At 49.7% G+C, this 16971-nt stretch overlaps 1 pseudogene; it reads right to left on the reverse strand.

The window, feature by feature from the left end:
* The window catches only part of LOC146199883 (uncharacterized), a 189085-nt pseudogene that overhangs the window by 75337 nt on the left and 96777 nt on the right, over positions 1–16971 (reverse strand).

Below are 16971 nucleotides of genomic sequence, written 5' to 3' on the forward strand. Positions count from 1 at the left end.
TTTATGCGGTGCACATAATCCCTAACGATGAAGCGTGGCTCTAAATGTAGCTCCCATACCGCGCAGTCTGCGGTTAGCGGCTTGTCGCCTAGATGTAGGTTCCTCTCCCACGTGGATCTGCGCTCAAGATCAGCAGGCACCTTGAATAGCGACAACTTTCGCGCGTTTTTTGTTCTTGCGTATCCTGTGCTGCACCCTGGGGCATAGCAGTGGTTGAGCCGTTGCTTTGCACTCATTGTTAATACACTCACATCAAAACACGCGTGCAATGCAACCACACTGAACGAAAAGCCAGCACACAACTGAAGCGCCGTCGGGCGTGCTCTGCCCCGTTGCCGCCGGCCGCCTTCAAGAGTGGTCGACAACAGCGCCGCCGCTTCAGGAGACACACTCGATGACGCGCGTAGCAAGGCGCTGCCCCCTCCGCTCGCTTCACTGGAAAATATTCTAGTTCACTGTAGCGTTGCCATCCTCTAGCCTCGAATTGAGGAAAACGTGTCGACAAAATTGGCACCTACTTGTGGTGGCCACGAGAACTAATCGACATGTGATGCACAACCCCAAAGACAGATGGCGCCTCCGGGATCAGATATTTAGTAATACTGCCATTAGTGCGATAAAAAACTTTTTGCGGCCAAGCAGTGCTAAAATGTGGCGTTTCTTCGTGGGCCTTCCTCTTTCATTGAACTACTTTTTGCACTCTATTGCAAGAAAAAAACTGAATCGAGTAATAGAATATACATACCTGGAAGTGTTATTATTTCAGACCTGCGTTGGAACACATACGTACATAAGATTGTCGCCAAAGCAAACTAAAGATTGGGATTGATTAGGCGGTCATGTAAGCCTGCTACGCAGTATACTAAACTTACTGCTTATAAGTTGTTGGTACGCGCGATAATGGAATATGCATATGAGGTGTGGAATACCTATAATCAAACACAACCGAACTGGAGCGAGTGCAGTGACGTGCACTTCGCTTATCTATTCTCGCTTTCGAAGACAAGATCCAGTAACCCTACTTTACACTTTAGCTAACTTGCGCCCTCTTCAACACGAAGGAAACAAAAAACTATAAGATAATGAACAGCATAGTGCACATCGATAAGCAGCAATACATGAGCGAGAAAACTTCACATATCGCTCGGGGTAAACGTTGCAGGCATGTAAAAAACAAAAGTTTTCTAAGCACTGGTACCAGAATTCCTTCTTCCTAACCACAGCGAAAGACTGGAACAAACTACCAAAACATGTAGTGCTCGCAACTAGTGTGAATATGTTCTCTGCTGATGTTCGTGAATTGTCAGTATAGTGCCTGATATAATACGCTTTGCATTTGTGTTAAGCATGGACTTTTCGAATTGTTTTCTGTTTGGTTGCATTGAGATTTTTGCGCACGTTTGTTCATTGCGAACAGATCAGTACAATTTTTTGAAGTGTTAAAACTTAGCACCGACTAGAGGGTGCTTCTGTTTTGTTCATTTCGTTCTCGCTTTGTAGTCTGTACTACCATTGTGGTGCTATCGGACTGGTAGTATCTCAAGAAAAATATATAAAGGTAACTGGGGTTTAGCTTTAGTTAAACCCGGTAGGTTGCGTAAGCAATACTGCATTAAATCCCTTAATTCATTGGCACTCTTCATCCGTCTCTTGAGCCCGTTGTTGCTTCTGGCTGCAGCAAGCCGACGTAGCTTCTCCTTCCGTTTATCAGAGAACATGTCGAATGGGCGGTCAAAGCAAGCGAACACGCATTTTTTATATTCAGTTTCCACCTCCTCTCCTCATTGCGAAACATCTGACGAGGGCGCATCGCCTCCTCCTCAGCGACGCCATCGCCTTCACTCGGCAGCGGCGCAGCTGTAGCTGCGGCGCGGCTTGGCTACCGACCGGCTTTATACCGACCAGGCTTACCCGATGGTACGGTGGCTAGATGGGTAGGTGTGCCGACCGGCAGGGCACAAAGCGTAGTTCCGCGTGCCTCCGCTTCATGACGACGAAACTGGCGCTGCTGTTCTCCGCCCGGTGCTCACCGGCGGATCGTCTGCTACCTGTCGCAATCGCATCGCCCGTTTTGTTAACCTCATTTTTGTTTAAAAACATTTCTTATTACTTGCGTTATCAGTCAAAATAGTAGCTGAAACTGAGACTTTTGCGGTCTGGCATTGAAACAATAAACAGACGACACTAGCTACCTGTTTTCTGTTTGCTATCTGTCATCGTCCACATGCAAGCGCCGTAGCGGAGCAGGCGCTGCGCTTTTTGTGAGAAGTGATCGGAATGAACACCAAAAAGGACACAACTTGTTTCGCATCCTTCTGCAAATCCGGCTACAAGTAATCGAGAAAAGGACTGAAAGTATCGCTGTTTTCGGCGCCGCAGGATCCCGAACTGTTCAAAAGGTGGGAGCTTGCTCTTCATCGTGCCGACAAGAGGTTGCAGCCACACTCCGTTGTGTGTGAGCGGCATTTTGACCAAGAGTGTATCGAACGGGATTACAAATATATGATAGAAGGCAACGTTGTTAGCCTCCTACGTTCTCACCCACTATTGATGAAAGATGCCGTGCCTTCTGCCCTGCCCGATGCTCCTGCTTACCTGACAAGAAAGGTGACCGCGAAACGAAAGACGAAGAATTCCACAGGCTGCCGCCCAACCAAGGCTGCCAGAAGTGACAGCCACGACCTTGAGACAGTGCCGGACGATCCAGTACCTTCAAGCTCCAGTGAAGGTATCTCTACGTCTGTAACCGAAGTGTCACCTCGTGCGGTTGACATTGACTTCACCACCTGCACGGTATCCCACAGCGGCTGGACACATCACTCTATTGAAGATTCTGGCGCCTCTGCGTTCTCGACTTGCAGAAAAAGCGGACAGAGCATCGTTCTGGTGAAAGTAATACTCCTGGAGCACTGTGTGTCAAAACTGCGAGCCACAGTGTCCGTGCAAGGCGCCGTAACACAGAAGCTGGATTTGGAAATTCGTGAACAGGTTGGGGACCTTTGGCTGACGTGGATGCCATGATTCCATGTCAGGGCATAAAATGCAATGACCAACTTGACACCGTCCTCGCGAAATCCAAGAAAATAAGAATCCACGGAAACACAACATTCAGCTCCAAATGCGTCGGCATCGCCACAAGTCAAGGAGACTGTTTGCATTGCCGATACGCAAAAAAGTTGCTCCTAAATCAGCTGTCGTACAAAAGAACAAAGGACCGGAGGTCGAGGGAGCGCGAAAAGAGGAGAAAGCTTGTAACCGCAAAGTTCAAGAGACTGAAGCGAAATATGTTTACTCTTGAGACAAAACTGGAAGAGATTAGGAGGAAGAACTCAAAACTAGAAAGCTGCGCGCTCATGTCAAGAATAGAAAATTTGCCAGTAAGACAACAGTCACAAGTCATGGCCTGTTTAAATGCTTCAAAGCGGAAAAGCACGAAGGGTTTTAAGTACCAGCGCGAGTGGCTGCTCGAATGCTTGATAATGCGGATGAGGAGCAAACGGCTTTATGAGCACCTGCGCAAGGAGAAGATCATGCTGCTGCCCGGCAGAACGTGTCTTCAACGGTACCTGCGCGGATTTCGAAGCGGATTCGGCTTCAACAAACGGGTGTTTGCTGCATTGAAGGAAAAAGGCATATGCATGACGGAACAGCAACGTAGTGGCGGCATTATGATGGATGAAATTAAACTTTCCGAGAACCTGACGGTCAGTCACTACGGGAAAGTGAACGGTTTGGTGGACCTCGAAAAATTTTCATCTAGCTCCAGATCAGAATTGGCGGATCACGCCCTAGTTGTTCTCTTCCAACCAGTCACGGGAAAGTGGCACCAGGTGCTTGGCGTTTTCGCCTCGAAGGGGAACGTGAAAGCTGATGTGCTAGCAAAAATTACGGTGGAGGGTGTGATAACAACAGACGCTGCTAGCTGGAATCGTTCCATGTGGCGTATTTTTGGAATTTCTGGGAAAGCAGGACAAGTTAGAAAGTCTCGCAGACTTCACCTCTTTTCTGCAGCTCAAACCTCCGCCTATGATCGGTTGTGAGGAGCATAAGATTGAGATCACTAACAGGGTCGTCAAGTTTTACTCTATCATGCGCCTCCACTTCTTGGTCAAGAGAAGAAACCTGGCCCGTGAAAACGCGCGAAAAAAAAGAAAACACCTGAAATTAAGACGCGTGCTTTGAACGCATAGGCATGATTTTGGGGTGTGTTACTTCACTGACTCAAAAACACTAATGTGTGCATGTCATTTATTGCACTTTCAAAAGTTCAGCTTGAAGATACCGTTTTGCAATGCAAGCTTATGCACTCGTTTTATTTTATTTATTCGCAAGGTCTGCTTACGCCCATGCACACGCATAAATCACAGCTGAGCACTGTGTTAATATATATTCGCGTTGCCTTGTGATGGCGTGGAACATTTAATGGAAAAAAAATTAAGAACGAGGAATTGTGACATAACAGTGTTTGGAGTTGCTCGCCTGAAAAATCGGGAACGCAGCAAACACGCTGTACGTAAAAAAACAGCCTTAAACTCGGCTTCCCTGCCTTTGTAATATGTTTACATCCCTTCCCTATTCCCGTAAGACAGCTTGTTTGCAATAAACTTATTTGCACTTGGAAAAAAGTGAAGCGAGTCGCTTTCTGTCATGCGTGGCGACGGCCGGAGGAAACGGTCATGAACCGGGCTTTCGCTGGTGGCGCCACTGCGGCGTCATGAAGAAAAGGCACGCGTTACCCCCGCCGGTCGGCACACCTACCCACCTAGACACCGTACCGATGGCATGAAGAGGGGCTCCATCTGCGGTCGCTCTTGTTGGTATGGCAACGACGCGCCATCTGCGGCGCGGCGTGGCTACCGACAGGGTTTAGCCAACGATTTGAAGAGGGCCCCCATCTGCTGTAGCTCTAAAGGTCAAACGTGGCTACCGGCCGGGTTTATGCGACGGGCTGGAACCTGGCGTAGTATTGCTTGCTCAATAAAACGAGAACCTTACTGGGCGGAAGGTTCTCGTCTTAAGGCCAACTCACATGGAGCGATTTTCCTCCGTCAAACCTTTCGAACTGCCTCCTGGCGGCCGTTCGCCACAGATTAAGCCGGGCGAGATATCTTCGACAGTGGCCGGGCGAACGGCCGCTTTTGGGAGCAATCACCGTGCGATGGCAGCACTTGCTGCCGCTCTGTGCCAGCTGCAGCTCCGAGTCATGCGCGCTGACGATATGAAAAACTCAGAAAAGTGTGCTACATTTTGTTGTTCCCATAAATAATAAGCCGAATATCAATACAGAATCCTTCTTGAGGATCGCTGGCCCGTACCGGTGGCTGGAATAAAAGCGACAGCTGCGATGCAAGAACGTTTCTGCTCACAGCCAGCTGCCGCCGTTGAGGTGCGGCTGCTCCGGTCCACTTGCATGCCACCTCGGCTAAAAAGTGCAGCCGAAATTAATCATATTTTGCTTTTATTGTTAGAAAATGGGATTAAGAGTTAGGCAGTCCTTTGAGTAGGTCATTTACTATAGCACGAAGGGATTTCATAGCGCCATTTCGAGCACCGTCAATGCGAAAAAAAATAAGCCTAGCGACTACTAAGTTGCAGCGCACGACTAGAGCACTGTCGTCTGCCGCGCTTGTGGGCGGCACGAATTCTCTACTCAACCCCCTACCTTCACATGCACAGACATAACGAGGACCAACTCGAGGTCATACATCGCAAAGTTATCAAATGGGCTCTTGGCCTCCCCATTGCCACATTTAACCAGCGTTTGTTGGACCTTGGGATGGTCAACCCCTATCGGGAACTCCGAGAGGCTCATCTTTTCAGCCAATACACGCGCCTATCACAAACGCCATCCGGTCGCCGCATTCCTGAACGACTACACATGCAATGCACTACCACCTTTGAGGAACGGGTACGAGCGCCAGAGCCCTGGAGACGCGCACCCTCAGGGTAAGACCCATTCCCCGCAACATGTCACACTTTGATCATAATGGCCGTCGCCAGGCGGGTGCGGAAGCACTGTAGCGGCATTATGGTAGACAACAATATGTATACTACGTGGACATTGCCGGTCCCTACCGTGAGAGGTGGTTCACCGCGGCAGTGGTCCACAACACCAACACGGTGGCAGGACTCACGTTTCAGGCCCACAACACAACATACGCGGAGGAAATCGCGATTGCGCTCACCCTCTCCCTCCCAGTAGTAACACACATCATTACCGACTCCAAGGAGGCCTGTCGTAATTATGGGCTGGGTTGGATACCTCCTCTAGCCAAGCGGATCCTAAAAAATTGCTGTCAGTCCAGCGACCCTCACAATTGTAATCTCATCTGGGCTCCCGGCCATGAGGGAGCAATGAGTTAGCCAATCAGGCGGTCCGCGTGCTCTCTACTCCGAACCCATTCAATGTCTTATTACATTCAAAGAAATTACCACATATTATGAGGACAGCCATCGCCGCTTTCCGGAACCTTGTAAAGGTCTCCGGAGAGCGGACGAAAGGCTCCTTCTCAAAATGTTTACAAACACAATGCTGTGCCCGGCAGTCTTGAAGCACTTCATTACAGACTTTGATGGGGGCTGCAGCCTGGGTGGAGCGACCTTCTCGGACGTTTTCCACATGGCGTGGGCATGTCCATCCAATCCCCACCATTCCCAACCCTTCATTACCCACCCTTCTAGGGAGGCCTGGGAGGCGGCGCTGCTCAGCTGTCATGACCTACAGTCACAGCGGACCTTGGTCGCCAGGGCGCGAGCGGCGTTAGATGCCATTGGGGCTCCAGAATAGGAGCTCCACCTAGATTTGTGAGGGCCTGGGCCAATAGCGTCTTGTCCAAACATCTCCTAATACAAATAAATGTTTGTCAGCACCACCACCTCTAGCGTTGCGATTTCAACTACTCTGATGATACAGCTGAAGTGGGACCTTTTTCGACGTCCCGCTCAGCAACACTCGCTCAAACCCTGCTTCAGAGAGCCACCCTTGCGGTACGCTGTTGCTGCTGCGTCGGACGCACTAGAAGGCTGTATTCAAGCGCTGTTGCTCGGCGACTTCGCCGGCAAAACGCACGAGGAGCGGCCACGTCAAAGGCTCCTCTGAACAATGCAGACACGGGAGACGCTCGCACTCCGTTTTTGAAAACTCAACAAAATTCATCCCCACTCTCCAAGTGGACGCCGAAACCAACCGTCAGGATGAATTCTGACGACTACGTGATCGTGATCAAGCCAAGTACTACGGTCGACCTCAAGACAGCGTTTCAACAGGGGGAGCTCGGCGCTGCCATTTCTCAATACATTGGTAGGCAGCACATGAACGCCATCACAATTTCTTCCAATTGGGTACAAAACATCATCGTCTGTGGCACGCAGAACGCCGAGGTAGTTCAGAAGCTGCTCACGGACTTCAAAGTTAACACCAGCAAAGTACCGCTCCCGCTTCACGGACACCTCAAGCTCACCGGTAATGTGTGTCGCGGAGTGATTACTGTGCACAACCTAGAAACCAGTGACTCTTTGAAACATAGTGTGCAGTGGCGTGGTGGAGAACTCGTCCACGTGCGCAAGCTGGGGAACTGCAACGTAGCTGTGCTCACTTTCGCGGCACGTACACTACAACGAAGAACTGACTCCCGTAAGGGGTTACAAGAAGGCAGTGCCAGCGTGCTACCGTTGTGGCACCCTGGGTCACCGGGCGGACAATTGTCCCAGTCCAGTGAATGAAAGATGCGGTCTTTGTGGCCAAAACGTGGGGACTGGTACTGAGGGGATGGCCCCCCACGACTGCAATCCAGTGTGTATAATCTGCGGGGGACCGCACCTCACCAGCCCCCGCGAATGAACGGGGAAATTCATCAGGCCTCAACAGCCAAGGCCCAAGACATCGGGCCCCCCCGCCAAACAGAAACGCCAACAGGAGACGAAAAACCGCGGCGGAACGCCACCAAATAGCAAGACAGCGGGATCAACTGGATCAACGCCACCACCCGGAGACGCAGAGTTCCCAGCTCTAAAGCCTCCTCCTGGCGGCGCCGCCTGCAAACAATCCAAGGTAGGCAGCGGGGCAAGGGTCGCCTCCTCTTCTTCTTCTTCTCCTCCCCCCTCACCAGCACCGCCGAGACGCAGAAACTTAAACGCGAGCTCGCCCTTTTGCGAGCTCAAAACGAAAAACTAGAGTGAGCTTAACTCGCTAAAAAATAAAATCACGACGCCACCCTCCTCTAGTGACGAGGAAGAAAACATAACAGACAGGGAGATTCCTAATAATATGGAGAGTCGCTTCGAAAGCTGGAAAGCCGGGTCACCGGGATTGAAACGCAGTTGGCTGATCTTCCCAAAATTATCCATGACACAATCGCGCGTCAGCTGGACAGTGTCATGACACAGGTGACACAAGCTGTAACTCACGTTATACAAAAATGGATACAGGAAAATCCTCGCGTTCTTAAACGCATGGGTACAATGAAGGACGTTAACCGCCCTTCAAAATTTAACAGAGTCATTCCCGATGAGTCTGATCTTTCTGAAGACTCCTGCATGTCTGCGCCGGGCACTAGCGGACTGGGAGGTCCTAACAACGTGTTCCCGCCCTCCGTATCCGAACATGGCCCCCAGCCCTAAGTCGAGCGCCAGAACAACTCAGCCGCTTACACTAACGCAGTGGAATTGCAGAGGTCTCAAGAACAGCAAGAAGCGAGATGAACTGTGCGATGTCAGCGCACGTTAAAGATCCCCAGGTGGTCGAAATTACTCCGTAGCCCTCCACTACGGTCCCCCTTTCTCTCTATCCACTTTCACTCCCACCTTCATTCCTTCCCCTACGGCGCGGTTCAGGTGTCCACAGAGCAAGTGTGACAGATACTGCGCCTTTCCCTTCCTATGAACCAACCAACTCCGCCTCTACCTTGAGACCTCTGAATTCCTCTTTGCCGCGGTTGCCCTTCAGGAACCCGGCGCAAGCGTCAAGCTCACAAACTACACTGCGTTTCAACACAACCCGCAGACATGTATACTTGTTCACAAGCAATATACTGCACAGGAAGTCACATTCCCCACAACACCACCGTTCGCGTACACGATGGTGTCAGTACTGCCCCTAAGGCGGTCTGACCCACCTGTACACATTCTAAACATTTATTGTCCCCGGAAACTTAAAAATGTTCCGTTAAGCGAAATTTTCACGCAAGCTATGCAGGTAGCGGGAAAGGACCCACTTCTGATTGTCGGTGATTTTAATGCTCACAGCAGGCTCTGGGGGTATCCCCGGGAGAACACACGTGGAAGGAAGCTTGCGGAACTTCTCTCTACACTCGGACTCACCCTCCACACCGACCCCACCAACCCAACACGTGTAGGAAATTCGATTCAACGCGACACTTGCCCGGACCTCACATTTACACGCAACATACGCCATGCCGACTGGCTGAACACAGAGGAAACTCTTGGTAGTGATCACTGTATAATCTACACAACCATTTACACGCGTCCACTGAAACGCCTACAAACACAAGCTTGTGTCCCGAACTGGACAAAATTCCGCACCTCTCTGTCTGTCGTAGACCCCCTCCAGTCGGGATATGACACCTGGTACCAATCACTCACGTCTGCACTGAAACAACACGAAAGGCAGATACAGCTCACGGAAACGCAAACGGACGTAGACAACCACCTCCTACATCTTTGGGAGGCCCGCCGCAGCCTCACCAAAAGATGGAAAAAACAGAAACATAACAAACGCCTCAAAAAACGAATCCTCGAACTCACACATCAAGCCGCGGAATATGCTGCTCAGCTAGCCGACACTAACTGGGTAGACAGATGCAACACGGCTGCGCGCCAGATGTCTGGTCGTAATACGTGGCGCCTATTCCGCGCGCTCATCGATCCAACACAAACACGCATGGAAACCCAATGCCACTTACATAATGTCATGCACAACTTTACAGGAACGACAACACAGCTAGCGCACACACTCAGGGATCGATATCTGTGCACCACCAAGGACCCCCGGGCGGTCGCCTACTCGTATGCAGGCAAAGAGAACACGGAGCTAGACACTCCGTTCCAGCTCCACGACCTCCGGGCGGCCTTAAGCAAGATGAAACGCGGCGCTGCACCCGGGCGCGACAAGGTTACGGTCAAGCTTTTGGCCAACCTTTCCCATGCAGCATATGTCGTGCTTCTAAAATACATCAATAGTATTTGGGACGGAGACACTCCTCTCCCTCTCAATTGGAAGTCGGCTCTCGTCACCTTAATCCCGAAAACCGACAAACCTATTGATGTGGAGAACCTTCGTCCCATCTCTCTCACGTCTTGTGTCGGCAAGCTGATGGAGACAATGGTGCGCGACAGACTCTCCGAATTTCTCGAAACACAGCAATTTTCGCGGACACCTTGTTTGGTTTCCGCCCTCAAAAATCAGCACAGGATATACTCCTTCAGCTCCACCACGACATATTAGATCCTGTCGAATGCCCCCATAATGACAAGGTGGTCCTGGCCTTGGACCTTAAAGGCGCATTTGACAATGTGAAGCACGAAGTAATCCTCGATCACCTCAGTCACACCAACTGTGGTAACAAAACTTTCAATTACATAAAACAATTCCTTACAGACCTCCAAGCCTACATACGCATACAAGATGCGGAACACGGGCCATACACCATCGGCTTGAGGGGAACACCTCAAGGCGCTGTCTTGTCTCCCCTCCTCTTCAATTTAGCCATGCTTCATCTTCCCTCCAAATTGGCTTCTCTTCCCGGGATACATCACGCACTTTACGCGGATGATATCACAATCTGATCCACGCAAGGTAACCTGGGCCACATGGAGTCCTGCCTGCAGGCAGCGGCGACCGTAGTCGACGACTACGCGACCTACTGCACACTCCAGTGCGCCCCAGCTAAATCTGAATTCGTGCACGTACGTCCATCCCCTCGAGACACAACTCAGCTTCGCATCAGTCTCCCCTCGGGATCGATCCGGGAGGCCAAAGAGATCCGCGTCCTTGGCCTCTTCATTCACCATCAACGCAGAGTTGACACCACTCTGGCCAAACTTCGCATGGTGAGAGACCAGGTGGGCCGTATGGTTCGCCGGGTCTCCAGCAAGCGGGGCGGATTACGAAGCAAGGATGCACTGCGGCTTGCCCATGCTTTTGTAACGAGCAGAATCCTCTACTCGACACCCTACTTGTACCTGCGTAAACACGATGAGGATCAATTGGAGGCCATCCACCGGAAAGTCATCAAGCGGGCTTTCGACCTTCCGGTCAGCACGTCCAACCAGAGACTTCTGGCTCTGGGCGTGGTGAACACGTTCCGGGAGCTACGAGAAGCCCACTTACCAAGCCAATACACGCGTCTTACACAGACCACGTCCGGTCGCCGCCTCTTGGACCGGCTACACATCAAACACGATTACCACATTGAGGAAAGGGTGAGAGTGCCAGAACTCTGGAGACGCGCCCTCCAGGTCCGACCCCTTCCCCGCAACATGTCCAAAGAAGACCATAACGGTCGTCGCCAGGCGCGCGCGAAAGCGTTGGAGCGATACTATGGTCACCAGCAACACGTGTATTATGTGGATGTTGCCGGCCCTTACCATGGGGGCTGCAGTCGTACACAACACAAACACGGTTAACGGGCTAACTTTCAAAGCCTACAGCACAACTCACGCGGAGGAGATTGCTATCGCTCTGGCTCTCAGTATTCCCAATTCGCAACACATCATCACCGACTCGCGAGGGGCCTGTCAGAATTATAGGCAGGGATGGGCTCCCCCGCTTGCCTGGCGTATATTGCAATCTAGCTGCCGATACATAGACCCAACTCCGCATAATCTCATTTGGGCACCCGGTCACCAGGGACTCTGGGGAAACGAACAGGCCGATCAGGCCGCCCGCGCACTCTCTCCCCGGGCTATCCCCTTCTCCTTAGAAGCCTACTCCCAATCAGGCAATCTGGCCCTTACATTCAAAGACATCACCGATTACTACAAGGAGGAGCACAGGCGCTACCCGGCCCCTTGTAAGGGACCGGATCGCGCTGACGAGCGCCTCCTCATCAAAATTTTTACCAATGCAGTACTGTGCCCGGCGGTGCTTAAACTTTTCAACCCGTCCTTTGATGGTGCGTGCCAGTACTGTGGGAATGTGGCTGACACCTTTCACATGGTCTGGGCGTGCCAGTCAAACCCATCCATTCCCCCCAACCCCAATCCAACTAGAGAAGACTGGGAGGCGGCCCTGCTCGGCTGTCAAGACCTCAAGACTCAAAAGGCCTAGGTTCAACGGACGCGGGCGGCGTTGCTTGCCAATGGGGCCCCGGAATAGGGCTCCACCTAGTATTGTGAGGGGGAGACCAATACGTCTCTAACCCAAACACCTCTGTAACCATTTAATTGTTATTTATAAATGTTTTAACCACCACCGCCACTTTAGACGCTGTCTATGTTATGTGTTGCTCTTGAATGGTCATTTAGTGTGAAAGGTGCGCTGTTGAAGCAGAACAGTTAGTGCGTTTTCTCACTCGGGCGCCGACGCCGCTAGCCGCCGGTTTTTCACTGCATGTGGTGCATCGGCGTTCCGCCGCGTCGCATGTAGTTTGCTGAGAAAGCTCGCTCCATGTGGGTGGCCCTTTAGTGGGAGCCACCTACCAGAAGCCCATCCCAAAGTGTTGGAGCTTGGACCGAAGTTTTGCCTCTAGCCAAACGTTCACAAGATGGAGAAGATTTCTGCAGCATGAGGCATTTCGAGGCAAGTTTACAGTGACGAACGCCCCAGATGCATTGTTGTATGTTTTGATGCGGTGACACGATTCGGAGTGGGAAGAGGGGCGATTCTACCTGAGGCGCTTGTCGGATTTTTTGACGTCAGCTAATCAGCGCTTGGTAGTGTTGGACAAGGAAGGGTATTTGGTTGTGCTGCCCGGATGGTTTTTTAAAGGAAACGCTGTTTGCCCTATTGAAGCCAATTTAAGGCCTGTTCAGATCAAGGCTAATAAGGTGAAAGAGGAGGCCCTACATCTTCTGTCACGTCTAAACATAGAAACTTTGTAGTCCGGCTTGAGAAAGGCTGAAGGCTTAACGCTCAAAATTATATTTTCGGCCGAAACGCATAAGAACGATATTCCGCTTCGGGCCATTTTCATGGAACGCTCAATTTGGCAAAACGTTGATTATGGCGTCCTGCTTAAACATTTGAAGAGCCTTGCGTTGGTGGATCCTTTTCAGACACACCTAATTCAGTGGGCGTAGTCGAGTATCACAGCAATGATAACCCTTTCCGAAACTGTAATTTAAGCATTGATGTTAATGATCTTTTTTAGTCGCTCCCGCACTGCAGTTTGATGAAATTCGTAAGGGAGTACATTATTTAAGATAATAATGAACAACGCTTTGTGGATGCCTGCGGTGTCTCGGTGCGTTCCTTCGTAGAAGTATTATCTTTTTACCTTGTTTCAACGGTTGTTGACAGAAATGGGCGATTATTTCTCCAAAAGTCGGGGGTATGCATTGGGTCGAAAGTGACGCCTGCTCTAAGCGATATATTTCTTTCCAGTGTTGATGTGGCCATTAAAAATAATATGTGAGGCCTTTCCAAGAAAATTTTCAGGTACGTTGAAGATTACCTTGCATTTGTTGAACGTGCTGATTCCACTCAGCGGGTTGTGGATGTGGTGAAATTTTTCAAAGAAAATATGTTTCGTCTGGCATTCACTTTTTAAACGACCTCTAACGACTGTTTGCAATTCCTTTATATTAATCTGCGGTTCATGGAATGACCGCGCTTGTTGAATGTATCCCCCTAGGTCGGTGAAACAACTTTAAATTTTAAATCCAGCCGCTCCAAGATAGTGAAATGGAGTACTGCGTACTACGATAGCCTGTTTAGGTTCTTCATTAAATAAACTTGTCATCACTTAAAGCATGATCGCTTTACTGAACAAGTAAAAAGGCTAAGACGTGCGGGGTTACCTCTGGACGTTTCTTCGCTAGCCTGCAGAAGGGTTCTCAAGAGACGGAAGGAAGCTTCGGGTCGTTCACTTGTGGAAGCTAAGGAGGATAACAAAAATAAGAAGTAGTAGTTCTACCACATGTCCACCGCTTCTCGCATCAATTGAAAAACGTGGGCAACAGATATAGTGCGAGAATTTTATTTTCACCACCGAAAAAAGTTGGTAGCATTTATGCTATTGTTGACAGGCGGGCAAGTGGCGGGCCTTGCAAAAAAAGGAAGGCCTGTTCAGTCAACCATGACAATCGGTACGTCAAATGTACGGAAATGGTTGTGTACCGCAAACCTCTCTCCTGTGGCTGGACCTATATTGGGCAAACTGGCCGATGCCTCAATGTTAGATTACAGGAACACAATCGGTCTCTGAAGAAACCCCCCGTCGTCTAATCTGGCCAAACACTGCGCGAAGTACAGTGGTTGCAGGCCGATACTAAGCGATACTGCTGTTTTACTTCGTCACACTGATGCACTAACTAGGAAGATATCAGAAGCATATCATATCACAAAATTGACCTGAACTGTGTGGCTGATCCAATGGTGACTATCCACCAAAAACAGTTTTTGTACAATGATGCGCCTGCGTGATTTCTTCCTTTCTTTCTGTTTTTTTTTTTCGTTCTTTCTATTGCTTGTTTCACATAAATTTATATAAACCTGTTTCTGGAAATAAAAATTTAGTTGTGATTAAGCGCTTTTGGTGTTTTCTTCCTTATTTCGTGTCGTGTGGGCTATTTATTTTCCAAGATGTTGTACCAACTAGCTCAATTTTTTGTTTCGGACTCCGACCCTGCGCACAAAGCATCCTCCGGAGTGTCCCTTCCTAGCTCCCGGAGGTTTAAACGGAGCCGCCGAGTTCCCAGTAAGTCTGCCCAGTCCGCTCCTCGGAAGGAAATCCGACCTTCCGCGTACTCAGCTGTCGACTATATGTTCTGCCTTGCTCTGAACTTTCTTTCGTTTGCTGTTAGTTGGACTGTTACTTTCATTCCAAAAGAGCATGTTTTACTATGTATGCCTAATTTGGAGGGTTTAATCCAATTGCTTTCTTCACTCGTGTCATTGCCTTTTAGAAAGTTAATTGCGGTCTAATAAATGCTTTGTGTATTCCTCGTTCTGAGCCTATACAATTCTTCTGGTTTTTTCAAATCAGCACGCGTTCATCTCATACTCCACATTTGCTTACCGGCTACGCTGGGCATCGAACGACTACCCCATTTTTATTATGTTTCGGTGATGACCTTCCGTGATTACCGAGTGCGTGACAATGCCCCAGTGCGTGTAGTCAGAGAAGGGTACTTTGGCTGAAACTTGCTGCACGGTTCGAACTTACGGAAACACCAACTCACGCTGCTAGTGCTGTCACGTAATTACTTCTTGCCGCAGCGACGACCCTTCACCCGGCGCAGAAGATAAGATATAAGCGCTTAGATAGGGCCGCATCTGGTAACGCTGGTGGTCAGTAACAGAAGATATGACGGCAGTGTCTTTGATGATATTTTTCCCAAAAACGACACAAAACTTTTCCTTCAAGCGGAAGTTCTGACTGGCGCCAGTGTGGGTTTTATTTCGTCTTGGAAGGATACGATTACCGGTTCGTGCCGTCGCTAGTACCATATCTCAGAGATAACTGTTTCGGAGTGAATGCTATCGAAAACCTCTGTGCGAAATAAAATGCTCCACAAGAAGGTGACGCTTAAGAACCAGTGTAGCTCTATGTCTAAAGATACGACAATTGCTTGCAGTGAGGGAGTTTTGAAAGGTTTTGCATTTATGAAGAAACAGTAAAAGGTTGGAGGAACTGCAATGTATAAAATTATCGCTTTAACTCTTCTTTAAGAGCAATCCTCCTTATAACATTTAGAGGCTGCGTTTTTGTTTTTTGGGGGGAGTTTAACGTCTTAAAGACACTCGTGCTATGATACGCAGTAATGGAGGACTCCGGTAATTTCGACCACCTATGGTGCTCAACGTGCGCTAAATTCGCACAGTATACAGACTATACTGCGCTGCGCTTCTACTGAAATGCGGCCATCGTTGGCCTGGTGCTACATTAGTAAGGTATATAAGGCTTCGTGTAACTCTCCCAGTTTCATGAGTGCTCCATACACATTACGTGACAGACATGGACTATTTGCGATAGGTCAAAGGCAAGAAAACAGAGACCCAAGCACTAAGTGGCCATGTGCGAACTAGACCAAGCATTGGCATGGCTCGAGGCAGCCACACTGCGAATGTTGCTGCGCCAACTAGAGAGAGAGAGAGAGAAAAAGAGAGAGAAGGCAGAGAGGTTAACCAGGAAAGCTTCCGGTTTGCTACCCTGAACTGGGGAAGGGGAATGAGGAGTTTAAAGGAGAAAGATAGAAGAGAATGATAGGAAAGGTAAGGCGGCAAGGAGCACAGTCACAGTTTCTCAATCAAGTTTGTGTCTCTCATAAAACACATAAGTGCTTTGAAGGCTTTGCCGTTAGACGCTTTCTGTGGCCATGGGCCGAGGATTTTCTCCTCTGTGAAAGGACGGCTGTCAAGATGCTCCAGAGCCGAACGCAGCGCCTGCGCCAACTAATTTAACAGAAAAGCATAGAGCTTCAGAACATATATTTGCGAAGGAGATGAGAGACTAAAGCTTGCGCGCGTTCGCCCTTTCTTTTGTCTGATGACAGCGTTTCATACTGATCGCAGTCGTTTCTCTTTCTCGGTTTAGCACTGCACAGTCAGGGCTATGTAGCCCTAAATGTGGCTTCATAATGGCATGGAAGTCGCGACCCCTCAGGTTAGTGCAGTGGTTAGGGCGCTAGACTACTGTGCCCAAGGATGCCAAATCGAATCCCGGCCTCAGCGGCCGCTTTTCTGTGCGGGCGAAAAGCTAGGCGCCCGTGTGCTGCGCGATATCATTGCATGTTAAAAAACCCTAGGTGGTCGAAATTTCCGGAGCCCATCACTATGGAGAAACTCATATC

Source organism: Amblyomma maculatum, chromosome 2 (genome assembly GCF_055883805.1).
Source record: "Amblyomma maculatum isolate TAMU_Amacu chromosome 2, ASM5588380v1, whole genome shotgun sequence".
NCBI lineage: Eukaryota > Metazoa > Arthropoda > Arachnida > Ixodida > Ixodidae > Amblyomma > Amblyomma maculatum.